Source organism: Triticum aestivum, chromosome 1A (assembly GCF_018294505.1).
Source record: "Triticum aestivum cultivar Chinese Spring chromosome 1A, IWGSC CS RefSeq v2.1, whole genome shotgun sequence".
NCBI classification, from domain to species: Eukaryota; Viridiplantae; Streptophyta; class Magnoliopsida; order Poales; family Poaceae; genus Triticum; species Triticum aestivum.
This window is the reverse complement of record NC_057794.1, coordinates 91,244,298-91,263,371: the sequence shown is the minus strand read 5'-3', so window position 1 is coordinate 91,263,371 and position 19,074 is coordinate 91,244,298. Positions and strand designations below refer to the sequence as shown.

The 19,074-nt window shown below is 41.8% G+C and overlaps 1 pseudogene; it reads left to right on the top strand.

Annotated features, from left to right (window-relative positions):
• Positions 1 to 1,937: 1,937 nt before the first annotated feature.
• On the top strand, positions 1,938 to 4,848 carry LOC123145396 (transcription factor MYB3R-5-like; annotated as a pseudogene).
• The last annotated feature ends 14,226 nt before the right edge of the window (positions 4,849 to 19,074 follow it).

Sequence of the window (19,074 nt, the reverse complement as noted above, 5' to 3'; positions counted from 1 at the left end):
TCCTACCTCTAGGAAACAGCTCAAGGAGCAATCGTGTAAACACTTTGCCATAGTGATCATGCGGAGACCCCGCAGAGCAGCAGTAGGGGTATTATCTCCCCGGAGAGCCCTGAAGCTGGGTAAGATTCACCGACGTGCATGTCTTCGCCTCATCCCGTTTCCAGGCACCGGCGACGTTCTACTCGCCCCCACCATGATAAGCCATCCTTTGGCATATGTCGCACCCAACCCCCGACATGCCCTCTCCTCATCACTTTTGGATCATTGTCTTCTACTCTAGGTCAATGAGACCTAATGCTTTGCATTTTTGGACCAACATGCCCGGATTTCACCATTTTTTCTAAGATGTGTGGATGAGCTCTCTAAGCAAACTAGGCCTTATCAAAGGCTCTTTTCACACAGTTTAATAGAATTAGTCAAAGGCTTACTTGGAGTAAAAATATTTCCTTTAACGCCAAAGTCCAACTTCACCTGACCTTAGAGATCATTCTTCGGTTGGATGAGGCCTAGGATAATAGGGAGCTAAGTAATGATGAGAAGGTTCTTTGAAAGAGACTTAAAATAAGTGTGGTTGGGTTCATGGTCATGGAGAGAACAAGGAAGAGACAAATCTTGAGGATCAAAAATATTAAAGTCGGAGATGATAACACTTGTTACTGTCATTTGAGGGTGAATGGGCAAGGGAGGAAAAATCATATACATCATCTCAAACATGGGAGTGACTGGGTGATGGATCATGACTACAGAAAAGCATTATTCACTCATAGTTCTCTATTATAAATAAAAGAGTGCCTAGTGTGCAAAGAACATCAATTGGGCAATGATTCCCATTGCTGGCCATGACCTCTCTTCTCTAGGAGATGCCATCACAAAGAAGGAGGCCCAGGATGTGATCTTTGCCCTACCTAGTGACAAAGCATGCGGTCCGGATGGCTTAACAAAAAATTCTTCAAGGACTGTTGGGATATTATTTAGGATGACAACATGCTCATGGTCAATAACTTCTTAGACCTCCACGTGGAAAACTTCCATTGGCTAAACTCATCAAATATTACACTCATCCCAAAGAAAGATTTCACAAAGGACATTTCAGATTTTAGTACTATTAGCCTTATCTATGTCATGGCCAAGCTCATTGTCAAAATCCTTGCTCTATGAGGTTGGCTCCGCACATGAATGGTATTGTTTCCATTGCGCAAAGTGATTTCATCAAGAGGATAAGTGTCCATTATAATTTCATGTATGTGTGCGATGTGGCTAGAAGATTTTACCACATCAAGACACCTACACTCCTCATCAAGACCCATATAAAGAAGGCCATAGATTCCATTAGGTGGTATTATTTTATAGACATGTTGAGTCACCATGTCTTCCAAGGCCACTGCCGGGGAAAGATCTCCACTCTCCCCTCCTGATCTTCTTCTCGAGTTTTGCTCAGTGCAATTGTTGAGGGCCTGATCAAGCATGGTCATGGGCTTTGTGAGGGGGCCCCTTTCCCCTTTGCTTTTCGAGCTTGCCATTAACCAGCTGAAGCATATATTGAACAAGGCTACAACCTAAGGAAAGCTTCATCCTCTTAGTTGATGTCACACGGGCATTCATCCTTCCTTTTACACCAACGATGTGGCAGTTTTATGTGCCCCTATTAAGGAACAAGTCCAATTCCTTGCCACTACGCTTGCCTCTTTCAGAGATACTAACATCCTTGTCACAAATTGTAGAAGGAGCATTGTTGCACCTATCTGGGGCGATAACATCAACCTTGATGACATCCTTCAGTCCTTCCCAGTAGGTCATTCATCCCTTCTCATATGTTACCTTGGCCTACCCCTCACGGTTAAAGAGTATATAGTTTCCACTTGCAACACTTAGAATATAAAAACGCCAAGAAATTAGAACCTTGGGGAGGAAAACATGTTGCTACTGCAGGCATTCACATGGTGCTCACGGAGGTGTCCATATACCATCTTTCACCACTTGACCTCCCGGTGGAGGTTCTTAGGAATACTGATGGAATGAGGTGTGCCTATATTTGGGCAGGGATAGATAAATTGACCAGTGGTAAGTGCGAAATTAATTGGGAGCAAGTTTATAGGCTGAAGGAGTTTGGTAGCCCAGGAATTCTTAATCTTGGAAGTTCACAATCGCGCTCTGCTTATGATGGTTATGGCTTGACCAGCATGACCCGCATAGGGCATGGTGCGTTATGGGGATGTCAAGCAACAATGATGATCATGATCCCTTCCCGATGGGCACTAAGGTTATGACTGGCGATGGAAATAAATGCAAATTTTGGGAGTCATCATGGCTAGTGGGGCTGAAGCCTAAACACAATGCACCAATTTTTTGGGGGATATCTTGCAAGAATGGTGGCAGCATAACAAGGCTTGGAGAGATAATTTTTGGGTTCTATAGATTGACAGTCAAGGAGGCCTAACACTAGAGCACATCAACAATTCATCATTTTGTGGGATAAACCTGCCAATGTCATCATGTAACTAGATGTCCAAGATATAATCATGCGGAAGCTGACTAACAATAGGAACTATACAACCTTGTCGACTTACAAGGCCCGATTGGCTGACCACATCTGATCCAACGTTCTATCCATGTCCTGAAAGGTTTGGGCATCTCCCAATAAGTAGGTTCTTTACTTGGCTAGTCACCCAAAATGGGATTTGGACGACAAATAGGCTACAATGTTGAGAGTGGCAAAATTGCGACGGATGCCCTCTTTGCAACCAATTGTAAGAATCAGCAGCACACCTCCTCTTCAAGTTTTGATTCTCTCTTTGAGTTTGGAACGATGTGATTTCTTGGCCTGGTCTTCATGTTAGTGCGGATCTTTGGCAACATTTTGAGATTGTGAAGACTTGGTGGGAAGGAGTCCACAACAATTCGAAGCCGAGGAAAGCTCTATTTTCTTTACTCCTTTTTGTTAGATGCGAGATTTGGAAGGAAAGGAACCCGTGTGTCTTTCAAAACAAAGCGACACCGGTGGTGATCATTGTTCGCATCATACAAGATGATGCGTCGCTGTGGGCTATTGTGGGGGCTAAGAATTTGAGTAATGTACTTTCGTGAGAGTAATTTATATCTTTGTGTCGCTTTTGTGGTATCTTACAACCTACTCTTGTTAATAAATAAAAATGGCAAATCTTTTCACTTGATCCAAAAAAGGGAGTCCAAAACTATAAATAAAAAATGACACTTGCACTTGCGATATAATTGATATTGCTAAATGAAATTTTTCTAGAAGTTTTCTAAATCTTAGACACCTCAAATTGCACAACATTGATCCGCAACATTGTAGCACATGCAAAATATGTGTAATTTTAACAGGATTTGTCCAAAATAAATAATTTTTAACAGGATCTCTCCAAAATAAAGAAATCACATAATTTTTTTATGGGTCCATCCGCTCCAAATAATTATTCCCATACTAACTTTTTTCCTTTCCATTTTCTATGAAGCTCATTCCACCATTTTAGTAATTTATGTCAGTCATAGGTTAGTTTGTGAGAGTATATGACGCTTGGTTGTCTGGAAATTTTCAAACCAATAGATTCCTAAGATACTTTAAGATTCCTTATATACTTTGTGACGCGTGCTATGTTTTCTAATCTTCGCAAATTTTATCTTGTTTAAGACTGTTGCATTAGTTTTTTTATTGTTTCAAAGTCTAACATATTTTTTCATTATGTACCAGTAAATCTAATCCGAAAAAGGTCATTTTTATTTATTGCTACACAATGAAACATTATAATACACTTTGAAACAAGAAAAAACTTAGAAAAAATTTGGTACTCTGAAAAAACACAAATTTTGCCAACAACAAGAAAAGTTAATATAATTCTCAAAGCAATGGCACATGGTGGTTGGCTTCTAAATAGACAACGCTTTCAATGACATGGGTGTTGTCTTGCGTTAACAAAAGTCAAGTTAGTAAATACTACTTTTCGTGTGTAGTGATGTGTTCAATTGTAATTCAATGGAACGTTATGTCATAATTATTTAACTCACAAATATTTCCCTTGCAGAGGAAAAACTGGACTGAAGTGGAAGACATGAAGCTGATCAAGATGCATCAGACTTGAGGGAACTCCTGGTCGGTGATCGCCCGACTACTCCCCGGTCGGTCAGACAACGCTGTCAAGAACCACTGGAATGGCACCAAGCGTAGTCTGAACGCGAAGCGCCATCTCAAGAAGAGGAACAGCGAGCAGCCACCTCCCGGCCAACTCTCCCTTCTTATGGAGTACATCCGCAGCCTTCACCCGCACACCGAATCACCCACAGAGACACCTCTGGTGTCCCCACCATTGTATCATGACCAACAACAAAGTGGGAAAACGGAGATGGCTGATACAGACTCTGTCATCGTCATTGCCCCTTCCGCGAGGCACACTCGAGTTACCCTAATCCAGCCATGACTGGTATGTACTACCACCCAAACTTGGCTAACATGCAGTATTGGGCGTCGGACTTGAATGTCACCGATGGGAAAAAAGTGGGGTAATGATACTACGTTCCTCCCAACGCGCACCTAAACCACCTCCAGTCGTACGGTTTGTCACCGACACAGATAGTTAGCGAGCAAGACATCCAGCAGGCGGCAATGCGAGCATGAACATGTATGCGTTCACCGGACAACATACCCTCCCAGCAAACAACCTGAAGGCGGCGGCAGAGACGCACCACGAGTCCTCCACCAACAACCAACTTGGCAACATGCGTGGTGGAGCTGGCAGCTAGTCCTACTACTATGGCATGGACGCAGCTGGTCCGAGCAGCCCCGCAGGAGGTAGTGGTAGCGGTAATGACCCTGATGGCATCGATATGGTGTAGATGGCCTCAAGAGAGTTTTCCACATAGGGCGAGGAGTTGGTCACCCTCAATCGGCTGGCTAGATTCAAGTGAGATGTACATGTCCCGAGAGGATTTCATGTCGAAGGAGAACATGAGATTGTATGTGTGTTGGGTTGGTGTACTTTGTTTGATTTTTAGTATTTTGTAAAGGTACTTTATGTGGTCCATTTGGGGAAGTACATTAATTTGTTCGCGTTTCCTAATCCTTGGGAAATTGTTTTAGTTAATTTCGGTAGAGAAGAGATAGAAAAATGAGGCAAAGGCAAAGGTGAGATGGCCAGCCATGACATCTCTAATGTACCCGAGACATAAATGGTGCTGCTGGCCACAACATCTCCATGGACGACTAACAGAGGGTCGATAGGTTCAGATTGAGAGGAGTGTGGTCACCTATGATATAATATATGGCAGGGTGGGTGCGAATTAGAGGGAAGGAATGAGCATCGGCATATCATACAAGAAAGGGCAGTGAGGCAACGTGTGATAGCGTTGTTAGTTAGGGTAGAGGTGGCGGTGCTACCGAAGCACTACTAGAAAAAAGGCTGTTAGTGGCGCACCAGTTTATGCTATTAATGGCGCACTATAGGTGCGTCACTATTAACACGCCACTAGTAACAAATAGCAATGGTGCACCTCTGGTGCTCCACTAATATCCCAGATAATAGTGGCGCACCACATAGTGCGCCATTACTATGCCTAGAAGTGGGCCATTACTATCTGACTTAGTAATGGCGCACCACATAGAAGTGCGCCATTACTAACAATTTTCCCAACAACTAGACCACATATCACATGGGAAACTTATTTTTTTGACATTTTCATCATTTTATTTTATTTTTTTAAACTGAAAAGGCGGTCCACCGGGGGGGTGCATATAGTAATGGCGCAATGGCTTGGTCAAACCTTGGTCAAAGTTAGTAATGGCGCACCTATACAAAGTGCGCCATTACTAAGTTTGACATAGTAATGGCGCACCTATGCAAATTGCGCCATTACTAAGTTTGACCAAGGTTTGACCCAGTCATACACATAGTTATGGCGCACTTTGTAAAGGTGCACCATTACTATGTGAACTTAGTAATGACGCACCTATACAAAGTGCGCCATTACTATATGTATGACTGGGTCAAATCTTGGTCAAACTTAGTAATTGCACACTTTTCACCTGGTGCACCATTACTGTTTTGGTTACTAATGGCGCACCTACACATGGTGCGCCATTAGTGAAGAGACAAATGGGTTAGTTGGAAGAGGAACCCACTAGGGGAGGAAGAAGGATGGCCAACAAATCAACTAAAATAAAAATACGGGCATGGTTAATTAAGCGGTCCTTACTTTGTTGTACTAGTTGAGACACACTTGAAGTTGAGATGACATAGTTGAATAAGTGTGGTTGAATAAATATTGTTGTGTACCAAACATTGGAGTTCATATTGTGTAGCTAGAATAGATGATGCAGTTTAAAAAGTGCAATTGAAAAACGCGATGTAGTTGAAACATTGTTGTTCAATGGACGATATATGTAGTTGAAACACATGAAAAATATAGTTGAAATAGATGATGAAGTTTTTAAAATTTAGTTGAATCAACTACATAAAGTGTATGCTAGTTTCTTACCAACTAAACATTTATGAGTTAGCATTTTGCTTGTGCATACACTTATGGTGTGCTTGTTTCAGAAATTTGGTGAAGCCATGTCACTATTATTTTTCACTTTTTTGCAGAGAGCGGCATCTTGTCGACAATATCCTTTATCTCCTCCACGGTTTCCCTTCCTCTTCATTTTTTCTAGTTCCACTCACTCAAGGGATCGATATGCATTGATGGATTTTCACGTTCTCTTCATCTTCTCCAAACTTGAGTCGTCGATAAAACCATGCATCATAACATATGCTCTCTCTCTCTCTATCTCTCTCTCTCTCTCTCTCTTATGTAGGGAAATAAGCCATTCCTATCATCTCTCTCCGCAACAGCTTTGTATTTGTGCCACTGACCGTGCCTCTGATGTATTTTTTACTAATAGTGCATCAGTTGTCTTACACTTACATAATCACTATACCGTAGTTCACCATGAGGACGACGTAGCATCATAAATCTAGTGATGAACAATGTCAATGTTGGATTTGATGTATGGCAAGTGATAATGGTGATTGCAACCTGTAAGGCTCTGCTCAGAATGGTATGTGAAACATGGTCATGTTATATCTCCACAATGACCGAGAGGTGTCTTCAAATACACGTTCTGTTTCTATGTGTTTTTGCAATTAAACTGTGGTATAAGGGGGTCCAACCCTATCCTTAATTGGCCGAAGTTCATTTATGGAATGCTCCTTATCAAATCATTTGACTAACCATGTGAGACAACAAAAGATAGAAATTTCTATAGCTGGACCTCGGGTCAACCCCACCTCCTTGGTAATGTGTGAATGATGGATCTATGCAAGACCCATGTTACTAGCTAGAGCCAAAGACAAGACGTGAAAAACCTCAAGAAATCAAAACTCAAGTGCGTGAGACCCTCGATCCTAAAAATTTGAAGTCAAGCCAACCACCTGGACATGTGGCCCATTCCATGGAAAGACATCCCGAGTTGATAGAAATTGATTCTAAGGAACAAAGGTTCCTAAAAGTCAAAAGGAAATGAAAGCCCAAACATGTAAGCGACGTAGACCCAAAATCCAAATTTGGGCCTGCCAAATTACTAGTGCAGAGACGTCCTGTAAGTGCATCTAGTGCCACCCCAAGTTGGTTTTGGAGTATTGACGACAAATGTGATTGAGTGACTAATATGTTTGTGAGAATTGCAGGATAACACAGGTAGAAGTCCCTCATTGATTCGGTTTTCCTACCAAAGATGACCCCTAAAAATGTATGAAGACATTGAAGACAATGGTGGTTTGTGAAGAAATTTACGTTGAAGATAATGACGTGTGAAGACATTCACTTTAAGACAATGGAGTGCGAAGACATAGTTTCTTTCTTATTTTCATTTTCTTCTTTCTTGAGTCATAGGAACCACCGAACTATTAAGTGGGGTCCAAGTGAACAAAGTCAGAACGCTGACGTGATGCTCAACCGAAATCCTATGTCTTCGAGTGAAGACAGTGAGAGTAAATCTTATCCAGAGTTGGATGAGTCAGCTTTGCTTGTAGCCCAAGTCAAGCTGCCGCGTGTGTTTGAAATCCGACCATTGGACACGTGTCAGTTCCTTAGTGACCCAGGATCATTTTGGACATAACATGTTGGGTTGCCTCCTAGCTATAAATAGCCCACCCCTACACCATAACTTGGTGGCTGCTCACAGTTAGTGCACTGCTTTTGTCGTTTGAGAGTGATACGTCTCCAACGTATCTATAATTTTTGATTGCTCCATGCTACTTTATCTACTGTTTTGGACTATATTGGGCTTTATTTTCCACTTTTATATTATTTTTGGGACTAACCTATTAACCGGAGGCCCAGCCCAGAATTGCTGTTTTTCGCTTATTTCAGTATTTCGAGGAAACAGGATATCAAACGGAGTCCAAACGGAATGAAACCTTCGGGAACGTGATCTTCTCACCGAACGTGATCCACGAGACTTGGACCCTACTCCAAGAAGTTTCCGGGGAGGTCACGAGGGTGGAGGGCGCCCCCCCTGGGCGCGCCCCCTACCTCATGGGCCCCTCGGAGCTCCACCCACGTACTTCTTCCGCCTATATCCGGGAGCAACAATAGATCGGGAGTTCCGCCACCAGAAGCCTCCGTAGCCACCGAAAACCAATCTAGACCCGTTCCGGCACCCTGCCGGAGGGGGCAATCCCTCTCTGGTGGCCTTCTTCATCATCCCGGTGCTCTCCATGATGAGGAGGGAGTAGTCTCCCTCGGGGCTGAGGGTATGTACCAGTAGCTATGTGTTTGATCTCTCTCTCTCGTGTTCTTGAGGTGATACGATCTTGACGTATCGCGAGCTTTGCTATTATAGTTGGATCCTATGATGTTTTCTCCCCCTCTACTCTCTTGTAATGAATCGAGTTTCCCCTTTGAAGCAATCTTATCGGATTGAGTCTTTAAAGATTTGAGAACACTTGATGTATGTCTTGCCGTGGATATCTGTGGTGACAATGGGATATCATGTGATTCACTTGATGTATGTTTTGGTGATCAACTTGCGGGTTCCGCCCATGAACCTATGCATAGGGGTTGGCACACGTTCTCGTCGTGATTCTCCGGTAGAACTTTGGGACACTCTTTGAGGTCCTTTGTGTTGGTTGAACAGATGAATCTGAGATTGTGTGATGCATATCGTATAATCATGCCCTTGGATACTTGAGGTGACATTGGAGTATCTAGGTGACATTAGGGTTTTGGTTTATTTGTATCTTAAGGTGTTATTCTAGTATGAACTCTAGGGTTGTTTGTGACACTTATAGGAATAGCCCAACGGATTGATTGGAAAGAATAACTTTGAGGTGGTTTCGTACCCTACCATAATCTCTTCGTTCGTTCTCCGCTATTAGTGACTATGGAGTGACTCTTTGTTGCATGTTGAGGGATAATTGTATGATCCAATTATGGTAGTATTGTTGAGAGGACTTACACTAGTGAAAGTATGAACCCTAGGCCTTATTTCCTATCATTGCAATACCGTTTACGCTCACTTTTATCATTAGTTACCTTGCTGTTTTTATATTTTCAGATTACAAATACATTTATCTACCATCCATATTGCACTTGTATCACCATCTCTTCGCCGAACTAGTGCACCTATACAATTTACCATTATATTGGGTGTGTTGGGGACACAAGAGACTCTTTGTTATTTGGTTGCAGGGTTGCTTGAGAGAGACCATCTTCATCCTACGCCTCCTACGGATTGATAAACCTTAGGTCATCCACTAGAGGGAAATTTGCTACTGTCCTATAAACCTCTGCACTTGGAGGCCCAACAACGTCTACAAGAAGAAGGTTGTGTAGTAGACATCAAGCTCTTTTCTGGCGCCGTTGCCGGGGAGGTGAGTGCTTGAAGGTATATCTTTAGATCTTTCAATCGAGTCTTTTAGTTTCTTGTTTTATCACTAGTTTAGTTTATAAAAGAAAATTACAAAAAAGTGGAATTGAGTTTGTCTCATACGCTTCACCTTTTTAATATCTTTCGTGAGTATGATGGAAAGGATAATTGTGCTCAAGTGCTAGAAGAAGAAATCTACAAAATGTTTGGCACTAAATCTTTGAATGATGAGCATGATTGCAATGTTGTTAGTACGAATTCTTTGAATATCCATGATGCTAATGATGATTGCACTAGTTATGATGAAAATACCTCCTATAAACATGTCAATTTTTGTGGAGTAGATTGGGTTTGCAAGTACACACCGAATAGGGAATATAGATATTGTAAGAGGCATAAGTACTTAGAAACTAAATTGTTGCAAGAAAGTCTAGATGAATGTGCTGAAAGATTCAATATTTTTCGTGCCCCTTGTGAACTCTGCAATGAACATGGTCATTTAAAGCTCCAATGCTATTTGTTTCATGATCAAGTCGTGTCCAAACATTGTCATAATTTGATTACCCTTGAGCATCATAAAGAGCTTAGCCTTCTTTTGGGTTATGAAGAAATGAAATGTATAACTGAGGGTATTCCAAAGTTTAATCTTGATAGAGTTCTTGATTTTGATCTAGAGAATATTTATATGTATTGTGCGGTGAATTGCATTGAAAATCCTTATATTGCCAACTACATAAAGAAAAGGAAACAAATAGAAGATGAAGAGAATACTAATGAAAGGGAAGAGACTTCCCAATATCCTCCTATTATCTCTTATGATGAATCAGGCAATGAGGAGGAGCCTCCTATTCAACCAATCTCATTAATAAGGAGCTCCAAAAGGAGGATTGAACCCACACACGATGTGGTAAAGAAGAAGAAAAGAAAAAGGAAGAGAGGTAAAAAGGTATCTCTCCCAAATAAAGTTGCTCCTATTATTGCTGTGCCTCATGAAAATGAAGATGATACACTTGATGATGATCTCGTTATGCCTATTGCTTGTTGTGATGATTATGATTGGGAAGATAATGATACTTCTTATGATCTTGAAAATCTTTTTGGCACATTCTTGGAAGAATATAATAATTGCTATACTATTGGTGCTATCCATGCTATTAATGATGAGAGTGATTATGCTTATGATACAAAAAGGCCCAAGCTTGGGGAAGCTATGTTTGATGAGGATGACATATTTGAGAATATATTTGCTGCAATTAATGTCTGTCCCAAGCTTGGGGATTCTATGTTTAATAATGATGATATTTTTAGCCTTCCATGTTTTGATATGCAAAGTGATTATGATGAGAACAAAGTTGCTACTTATGATGATTATTGTGATGAAACTTATGCTATAAAAAGTAGTGATGATTATATTTATAAAACTTGTCATGATTATGATTACCCCTTCTCTGAACATTACTCTTTTAATATGGAAACAATTTATAGTATTCGACTTTCCTATGATACTCCCACTATTCCGAATGAGAAGAATTTTGCCTATGTGGAGAGTAATAAATTTTCTATGCTTGTAGATCATGAAAAGAATGCTTTAGGTGCTGGTTATGTTGTTGAATTCATTCATGATGCTACTGAAAATTATTATGAGGGAGGAACATATGCTTGTAGGAATTGCAATAATATCAAGTTTCCTCTCTATGTGCTTAAAATTTTGAAGTTATGCTTGTTTTACCTTCCTATGCAAGTTGATTCTTGTCCCCACAAGTTGTTTTCTCATAAAATACCTATGCATAGGAAGTGAGTTAGACTTAAATGTTCTAGTCATATTCTTCATGATGCTCTCTTTATGTTACAATTCTTATCTTTTATGTGAGCATCATTGAAATCATCATGCCTAGCTAGGGGCGTTAAACGATAGCGCTTGTTGGGAGGCAACCCAATTTTATTTTGTGTTTTTTGTTTTTGGTTCTGTTTAGGAATAAATAATCCATCTAGATTATGTTTAGATGTGGTTTTATCTTTTAATTAGTGTTTGTGCCAAGTTAAACCTATTAGATCTTCTTGGAAGTTAGTTATTTGATCTTGCTGTAATTTCCAGAATCTTTGCGCTCAGTGCCCGAATTGTCAAAAATCACCAGAACATGATAAAATATTTATTCCAATTGCTGCTGATCAATAAGCAAATTTCCCAGGTCGTCTAATTTTGGTAGAATTTTTTGGGTTCTAGAAGTTTGCGTTAGTAACAGATTACTACAGACTGTTCTGTTTTTGACAGATTCTGTTTTGAGTGTGTTGTTTGCTTATTTTGATGAATCTATGGCTAGTAAAATAGTTTATAAACCATTGAGAAGTTGGAATACAGTAGGTTTAACACCAATAAAAATAAAGAACAAGTTCACTACAGTACCTTAAAGTAGTCTTTTGTTTTCTTTCTCTAACGGAGCTCACGAGATTTCTATTGAGTTTTTGTGTTGTGAAGTTTTCAAGTTTTGGGTGAATTCTTTTGATGGATTATGGAACAAGGAGTGGCAAGAGCCTAAGCTTGGGGATGCCCATGGCACCCCCAAGATAATCCAAGGACACCAAAAAGTCAAAGCTTGGGGATGCCCCGGAAGGCATCCCCTCTTTTGTCCACTTCCATCGGTAATTTACTTGGAGCTATATTTTTATTCACCACATGATATGTGTTTTGCTTGGAGCGTCTTGTATTATTTGTGTCTTTGCTTGTTAGTCTACCGCAATCATCCTTTATGTACACACCTTTTGAGAGAGCCATGTATGAATTGAAACTTGTTAGAATACTCTATGTGCTTCACTTATATCTTTTGAGCTTGATAGTTTACTCTATGTGCTTCACTTATATCTTTTTGAGCGTGATAATTTTTGCTCTAGTGCTTCACTTAGATCTTTTAGAGCACGGTGCTGGTTTGTTTTAAAGAAACTTGATCTCTCATGCTTCAATTAGATTATTTTGAGAGTCGTTAATAGCATGGTAATTTGCTTAATGTTAATATACTTGGTATTCAAGATATGTGAGACTTTCTTTTTAGTGGGTTGAATACTAAGATAAGTTTGATGCTTGATAATTGTTTTGAGATATGGAGGTGATAATATCATAGTCGTGCTAGTTGAGTAGTTGTGAATTTGAGAAATACTTGTGTTGAAGTTAGCAAGTCCCGTAGCATGCACGTATGGTTAAAGTTGTGTAACAAATTTGAAGCATGAAGTGTACCTGGCTTGTGCATCCTTATGAGTGGCGGTCGGGGACGAGCGATGGTCTTTTCCTACCAATCTATCCCCCTAGGAGCATGCGCGTAGTACTTGATTTTTGATGACTTCTAAATTTTTGCAATAAGTATATGAGTTCTTTTGACTAATGTTGAGTCCATGGATTATACGCACTTTTACCTTTCCGCAATTTGCTAGCCTCTTCGGTACCATGCATTGCCCTTTCTCACATTGAGAGTTGGTGCAAACTTCACCGGTGCATCCAAACCCCGTGATATGATACGCTCTTTCACACATAAACCTCCCCATATCTTCCTCAAAACAGCCACCATACCTACCTATCATGGCATTTCCATAGCCATTCCGAGATATATTGCCATGCAACTTCCATCATCATCATCATCATCATCATGACATGCTTTAATTTTGTCATATTGCCATTGCATGATCTTATAGTTGACATGGTATTTGTGGCAAAGCCACCATGCATTATTCTTCATACATGTCACTCTTGATTCATTGCACCATCCCGGTACACCGCCGGAGGCATTCATATAGAGTCATATCTTGTTCTAGTATCGAGTTGTAATCATTATGTTGTAATCAATAGAAGTGTGATGATCATCATTATTAGAGCATTGCCCAATCAAAAAAAGAGAAAGGCCAAAAAAAGAGAAAATAAAAAGGGCAATGCTACTATCTCTTTTTTCCACACTTGTGCTTCAAAGTAGCACCTTGTTCTTCATGTAGTGAGTCTCATATATTGTGCTTCAAAGTAGCACCATGATTTTCATATAGTGAGTCTCATAAGTTGTCTTGTTCATACTAGTGGGAATTTTCCATTATAGAACTTGGCTTGCATATTCCAACGATGGGCTTCCTCAAAATGCCCTAGGTCTTCATGAGCAAGCAAGTTGGATGCACACCCACTAGTTTTCTTTTGTTGAGCATTCTTAGCTCTAGTGCATCCGTTGCATGGCAATCCCTACTCCTTGCATTAACATCAATTGATGGGCATCTCCATAGCTCATTGATTAGCCTCGTTGATGTGAGACTTTCTCCTTTTTTGTCTTCTCCACACAATCCCCATCATCATATTCTATACCACCCATAGTGCTATGTCCATGGCTCACGCTCATGTATTGCGTGAAGGTTGAAAAAGTTTGAGATTATTTGAGTATGAAACAATTGCTTGGCTTGTCATCGGGGGTATAGAAGTTGGGAACATCTTTGTGTGACGAAAATGAAGCATAGCCTAACTATATGATTTTGTAGGGATGAACTTCCTTTGGCCATGTTATTTTGAGATGACATAATTGTTTGATTAGTATGCTTGAAGTATTATCATTTTTTATGTCAATATGAACTTTTGTCTTGAACCTTTCGGATCTGAATATTCATACCATGATTAAGAAGATTTACATTGAAATTATGCCAAAGTATCACTCCGCATCAAAAATTCTCTTTTTATCATTTACCTACTCGAGGACGAGCAGGAATTAAGCTTGGGGATGCCTGATACGTCTCCAACGTATCTATAATTTTTGATTGCTCCATGCTACTTTATCTACTGTTTTGGACTATATTGGGCTTTATTTTCCACTTTTATATTATTTTTGGGACTAACCTATTAACCGGAGGCCCAACCCAGAATTGATGTTTTTTGCCTATTTCAGTATTTCGAGGAAACAGAATATCAAACGGAGTCCAAACGGAATGAAACCTTCGGGAACGTGATCTTCTCACCGAACGTGATCCAAGAGACTTGGACCCTACTCCAAGAAGTTTCCGGGGAGGTCACGAGGGTGGAGGGCGCCCCCCTGGCGCGCCCCCTGCCTCGTGGGCCCCTCAGAGCTCCACCGACGTACTTCTTCCGCCTATATATCTCCATATACCCTAAAAACATCCGGGAGCAACAATAGATCGGGAGTTCCACCGCCAGAAGCCTCCGTACCCACCGAAAACCAATCTAGACCCGTTCCGGCACCCTGCCGGAGGGGGCAATCCCTCTCTGGTGGCCTTCTTCATAATCCCGGTGCTCTCCATGATGAGGAGGGAGTATTCTCCCTCGGGGCTGAGGGTATGTACCAGTAGCTATGTGTTTGATCTCTCTCTCTCTCGTGTTCTTGAGGTGATACGATCTTGATGTATCACGAGCTTTGCTATTATAGTTGGATCCTATGATGTTTTCTCCCCCTCTACTCTCTTGTAATGAATCGAGTTTCCCCTTTGAAGTAATCTTATCGGATTGAGTCTTTAAAGATTTGAGAACACTTGATGTATGTCTTGCCATGGATATCTATGGTGACAATGGGATATCACGTGATTCACTTGATGTATGTTTTGGTGATCAACTTGCGGGTTCCCCCCATGAACCTATGCATAGGGGTTCGCACACGTTCTCGTCGTGATTCTTCGGTAGAACTTTGGGGCACTCTTTGAGATCCTTTGTGTTGGTTGAATAGATGAATCTGAGATTGTGTGATGCATATCGTATAATCATGCCCTTGGATACTTGAGGTGACATTGGAGTATCTAGGTGACATTAGGGTTTGGGTTGATTTTTATCTTAAGGTGTTATTCTAGTATGAACTCTAGGGTTGTTTGTGACACTTATAGGAATAGCCCAACGGATTGATTGGAAAGAATAACTTTGAGGTGGTTTCGTACCCTACCATAATCTCTTCGTTCGTTCTCCGCTATTAGTGACTTTGGAGTGACTCTTTGTTGCATGTTGAGGGATAATTTTATGATCCAATTATGTTAGTATTGTTGAGAGGACTTACACTAGTGAAAGTATGAACCCTAGGCCTTATTTCCTATCATTGCAATACCGTTTATGCTCACTTTTATCATTAGTTACCTTGTTGTTTTTATATTTTCAGATTACAAATACCTTTATCTACCATCCATATTGCACTTGTATCACCATCTCTTCGCCGAACTAGTGCACCTATACAATTTACCATTGTATTGGGTGTGTTGGGGACACAAGAGACTCTTTGTTATTTGGTTGCAGGGTTGCTTGAGAGAGACCATCTTCATCCTACGCCTCCTACAGATTGATAAACCTTAGGTCATCCACTTGAGGGAAATTTGCTACTGTCCTACAAACCTCTGCACTTGGAGGCCCAACAACGTCTACAAGAAGAAGGTTGTGTAGTAGACATCAGAGAGCAACCCACCTCCGAAGCCTTTGAGAGAGAAAACCTTGAGAGGACAAATCCCAAGGCACCCAGAGCCAAAGAGTGTTAGGCATCACTGAAGTCTTTCTGTCCGCATAATCTGAAGACTTATTACACTTGAGGACTATGTATCCTCCAGCCGGTTAGGCGTCACGTTCTGACAATCCAAGGGTCATTGTGGATCGCCGGTGAACGGAGTCTCTGAAGGTTTGGAAGTCTAACTTGAATACATACCTGAGTGATTGGGCGAGGACTAAGTGTCCTTAGATCAAGGGGAATAAGGTGAAGACGTGGTCTTCTAAGTTCAATCTCAGCCTCCCTAACTAGACGTACAGTTGTCACAGCAACTGGAACTGGTCTACCAAATCCTTGTCTTCACTAAGCAACTGGTTCTATCCCCTACCTTCTTTACATTTCAGTTTGTCTTCATGAAATTGCTTGCTTGCCTGATATGTTTGACTTCATAGTGTGAATTCTTTCTTATATTTGGCTTCATACTGTCTTCCAATTCCGATCTGTTCTACCTAGCTGCTATTAGTCTTCATGCTTTCGTTATACTGTTTACTTGACTATGGATGTCTACCATAGCTTATCTTTCGCTGCGTATCGTATAGGTGTTGTTTAGTTGTGTGTCTTCGAGGATCTTGCAGCTTTCGAGGACTTTCATTAAAATCGCCTATTCACCCCCCCTCTAATCGATAAGTAGCACTTTCAATTGGTATCAGAGAAAGGTGCTCCCTTGTTCTTTATGATTCGGTTTAACCACCTGGAGTTTTAGCTATGTCGACTACAGGGATAATCAAGGTCTCCCCTGTGTGCCCCATCTTTGATGGCACTGATTACCCCTACTTGAAGAGTAAGATGCATATGCATCTTGAAGCCATTGCCAACGGCCTCTGGTATGTTGTCAGGACTATTGTTCCCAAAGTCGGTGAAGGCGTCACCGCTGCTGATGTCAAGAGGTTCATGCAATTGGACTCAATCACCAAGAACAACATCTGTGGTCATTTGACCAAAGGGCAGTATGGCCATGTGAGTGCTCTGGAATCTGTGAAGCTAGTCTGGGACCAGTTGTCCAAGGTCAACGAAGGCGTCTCAACCCAAAGAGATTCCAGAATCGATGTGCTTCTCAACCTCTTCAACCAATTCAAGAGGAATGACGATGAGAATGTACATCTCACTTTTGACCACCTCACTGACGTCACAAATGAACTTCGTGCTCTTGGCGCCACTGAAATCACTTCACAACTCATTTGACACTCTAGCATTGATGATCCAAGAACGCCCTGACTTCAAAGATCTTGATCCGTCTGGCATACTTGAGAGGCTCAACACACATGAGTTCCAGCTATCTGAGAAGAGAGATATCTACAACCCCAATTATGGTCGATCCCGTGCTTTGAAGGCAAAAGCTATTTCCTCACCTGAAGAAGAATCTAACTGCAGTTCTGATGATCTTGAAGACATTGGCAAAGAGCTAGCAATGCTTGTGAGAAATTTCCAAAAGTTCTCCAAGAAGAATCGCTTTGGAAAGTCTTCAAGATCCAGCTCCAAGAATGATGAGGCTTCCACTCGTGACTACAAGAAGAGAACATGGCAGAAATGCAACAAGCCAGACCACTACATATCTGAATGTCCTCAATGGGACAAGGAAGCAAAGAAAAAGAAGAAGAGTAAGGAATATGACTCTGACGACAAGAAGAAGAAATCCTCAAAGTCTTCATCTTACAAGAGGAGCTCATCTAGCAAGGCACATGCGTTCATTGGGAAGAAAATGGATTCAGAGGAGGAGTCTGCTTCCGAGGAGGCAGAGGTGGAGTCTGAGGAGGAAACTGATTCAGGCATGGCAAGCCTGTCTCTAGCTTCGGCATTCGTCGCCAAGTCCATCTTCAACACCGAAGACAATGGTCACATCACCGACGCTGAAGAGAATGATGACGACAACTCTGCTCCGACCTACTGCTTCATGCACTACAAAAAAGACACATCTGTGACATTTTGGGCCGAACAAAAATTTTTCTGTCATACTTATGACACTTCTATGACGATAATTGTGACAAAACCCGGTATCATCATAGATATGGTGGGCTCCTACTTCTATGACAAAAAAACATGACAAAAAATGGGCTTTTCGTCCTGGGTGGGCCGGAGACACAGCTGCATGACATTCTTTGGGTCGTCCATGACGGAAAAACCATGGTAGAAGCGAGGGCGAGGAAAATATCGGGGTGTTCCCGGTTACGGTGGGTGGTCGGGGCCGAGCGATGCGCGTTTCTCTCGTACACGCACGCGTGTGGGTGCGAGGCTTTGGGCTCTAACTGAACCCGAGCGAGGCGTTGGTCTCTAACTGAACCCGAGCGATTGCACTGCAGGCTACGCGTTACTGAACCCGAGCAGTCGATCGATGGCTGTTAACTGAACCCGATTGAGCGATTCCTTCGCTACTGCTACTAACTGAAGCCGATCGATGCTACCTCTGGATGAACAGTGAGCGTTGCTGGGTGTTTTGGATGAACAGTTCCCGGTGGGGGTGGATGAACAGGACCCCGTGGTGTTGCCTCTGGATGAACAAGACCCCGATCGATCGAGCCGGTTGGGGCTGGATGAACAGGACCCCGTGGAGGGCATGATGAACAATACCACCCCGTGGAGGGCTGGATGAACAGTAGACGGTGGAGGGGTGGTTGAACAGGAGCCCGTGGAGAGGGCTGGTTGAACAGTAGCCGGTGGAGTAGCGCGCGGTGGAGGCTGGATGAATAGGAGCCCGTGGATGAACAGTCGCAGGTGGAGGCTGGAGGAGGTCGA